The sequence below is a fragment of the Petaurus breviceps genome, unplaced genomic scaffold (assembly GCF_028583685.1).
Source record: "Petaurus breviceps papuanus isolate PSGF00001 unplaced genomic scaffold, PetGlider_PUasm1.0 90825, whole genome shotgun sequence".
In the NCBI taxonomy this organism is placed as follows: domain Eukaryota; kingdom Metazoa; phylum Chordata; class Mammalia; order Diprotodontia; family Petauridae; genus Petaurus; species Petaurus breviceps.
Window position 1 is genome coordinate 12405624 of NW_027187353.1, and position 2751 is coordinate 12408374.

The 2751-nt window shown below is 49.0% G+C and overlaps 1 pseudogene; it reads left to right on the top strand.

Annotated features, from left to right (window-relative positions):
* The first annotated feature begins 584 nt into the window (after positions 1-584).
* LOC138148717 (non-POU domain-containing octamer-binding protein pseudogene) lies at positions 585-2462 on the top strand (annotated as a pseudogene).
* Positions 2463-2751: the final 289 nt, after the last annotated feature.

Below are 2751 nucleotides of genomic sequence, written 5' to 3' on the forward strand. Positions count from 1 at the left end.
AAGCAGACAGACAAAATACCGGTATCACAGACATGTCTTCTCAGTCCTTGGCAGCTCCAGGTGGCAGCTCTCAAAAGTTCTGGGCAGCTCCTACTGGCTCTCAGAAATCTTCCACAATGCTGCTCCCAAAAGTTCTTCTGCCTCTCTAAATCCAGGGCACAAGCTCCTCCCAGTTTAGCCCTCTCCTTTCATGTCAACAAGTCCATCCCACAAGTGGGATTCACAAGCTCTGGGCTTCAACACTCGACCTGAAAAAAAGCTGATACAGGGAGATCTTTAAATTCTATTACTATTGCAACCACCCAGGTCGAGGAGAAAATATTATAAGAATTCAAAAAGAAATAATTCATATATCATGTAGCTACAGTCAGTATAATAGAAGATTAAGCAGCTTCTGTATTAAAGGATCAAGGGCTTAGAATATGATATTCTGGAGACCAAAAGATCTAATATTAGAACCATAAATCACCTACCCAGAAAAACTGAGTATAATCTTTCAGAGTAAAAAATGGACATTCAATGAAGTTTCAAGCCCTCTTGATGAAAAGACCAAAACTGAATAGAAAATTTGACTTTCACATATATGATGTAAAAGAATTATAAAAAGCTAATCAGGAAATTGAAATTAGAAGGGAGTGTTTAAAAGTAAAGTGCTGGTGTCAGCTCTGAGAGCCCAGGGCAGTGCCGCACCAGGTTGTTTCTGGCAGCCCGCAGGGTGCTCTTTTCTTGAGGAGCTGGAGATGGAGGAATGCTGCCGCTACTCTGGGGAGAGACGGCTTTGCATCAGCGTGCAAAAATGCAGAGCAACAAAGGCTTTTACCTAGATAAACAGAACCATACTCCAAGGAAGCAGCAGCACCAACAGCAGCAGCAGCAGCCACCACCACCAATACCTGCAAATGGGCAGCAGGCCAACAGCCAGAATGAAGGCCTGACTATTGATCCGAAGAATTTTCGGGAGCCAGGGGAGAAAACTTTCACCCAGCCCAGCTGCCTCTTTGTGGGCAATCTCCCTCTGTACATCACTGAAGAAGAAATGAGGAAATTGTTTAAGAAATATGTAAAGGCAGGCGAGGTGTTCATTCACAAGGACAAAGGCTTTGGTTTCACCCCCCTGGAAATCCGAACCCTAGCAGAGATTGCTAAAGTGGAGCTGGACAGCATGCCTTTACGAAAGCAGTTGTGAATGTGCTTTGCCTGCCAACGCATCCCTGACAGTTAGGAACCTGCCTCATTTCGTGTTCAATGAACTGTTGGACGAGGCTTTCTCTGTCTCTGGCCAGGTGGAGAGGGCTGTAGTGATTGTGGATGATCGAGGGATGCCTTCAGGGAAAGGCATTGTGGAATTCTCATGGAAGCCAGCTGCCTGGGAATCTCTGGACAGATGCAGTGAAGGGTCCTTTCTTCTGACCACATTTCCTAGGCCAGTGACTGCACAGCAGTGGACCAGCTAGATGATGAAGGGCTCCCAGAGAAGCTGGTCATCAAGAACCAACAATTTCACAAGGCACGAGAGCAGCTCCCGCGATTTGCCCAGCCTGGCTCCTTTGAGTATGAGTAGGCCATGCGGTAGAAGGCACTGATTGAGACGGAGAAGCAGCAGCAGGACCAAGTGCATCGAAACATCAAGGAAACCAGAGAGAATCTGGAGATGGAAATGGAGGCTGCTCGCCATGAGCACCAGGTCATATTGATGAGGCAGACGACAGGAGAGCTTCGAAGGATGGAGGAACTGCATAATCAGGAGGTGCAGAAACCCAAGCAAATGGAGCTCAGGCAGGAGGAGGAACTCAGGCGGAGTGAGGAGGAAGGCTGGCGGCGTGGGGAGGGACCCGGGCGGCGTGCGGAGAAACGCGGGCGGTGTGAGAAGGAGATGAGATGGCAGCAGGAAGAAATGATGCGACAGCAGCAGGAGGGCTTCAAAGGAAATTTCCCTGATGAAAGAGAGCAGGAGATGCGGATGGGCCAAATGGGTATCGGAGGTGCTGTGGACATAAACAACAGAGGATCCCTGGGAGGTGCTAATGTGCCAGCTGGTGCCCCAAGTGCTCCAGGGCCTGGTCCAATGATGCCAGATGGAACCATGGGAATGACCCCACCACCCAGTGACCACTTTGGCCAGGGTGGTACAATGGAAGGACTTGGGGCAATGGGTGGAAACCCTCCCGCACTCAACCGAGGAACTCCTGGAGTGACTTTGGCCCAAACAAACGTCGCAGATACTAATAGAGTTACAGTGTCGAGTTTCCCTGACCCTGCAGACAAGGACGCTTTTTGGACTAGTCAGGATTCTACTTTAGAGGGCTGTTGGGCCTCTGGTCCTCCTGCTAGTTAGGCCTCCCCACTTGAACTACTCTCGGTAGGCAATTTGCTGAGGGCAGAGAGGGGTTAGGGAGGGGCATTTAGTGAAGCAGTTCTATGTGGTGCATTCCTCAAAGTTCAATGTGATGGCTACAGAGGGGGTGGGGGAGGCCATGGCACAAGCAGACCCACCTCTGTCCCTGTTTCCCTTGACCATTCCACCTTTGTCCCCTCACTGCTCCCTCATTGACTTAGACACAATCCTTACCCCCATTTCCTCTCTGGTTAGGACCTCAGGTGTGCCCAGGAAATTCAGGCAACAATACCAGTAGAAGACCTCTTATCTCTTCCCAACCCAGTGTTCCTTTTATGTCCTGAGAAGAAGGTTTTGTTATCTGCTTTTAGGTTTCCATTATTGGTTTTGTTTTTGTTTTATCTTTTCTTTCCTGG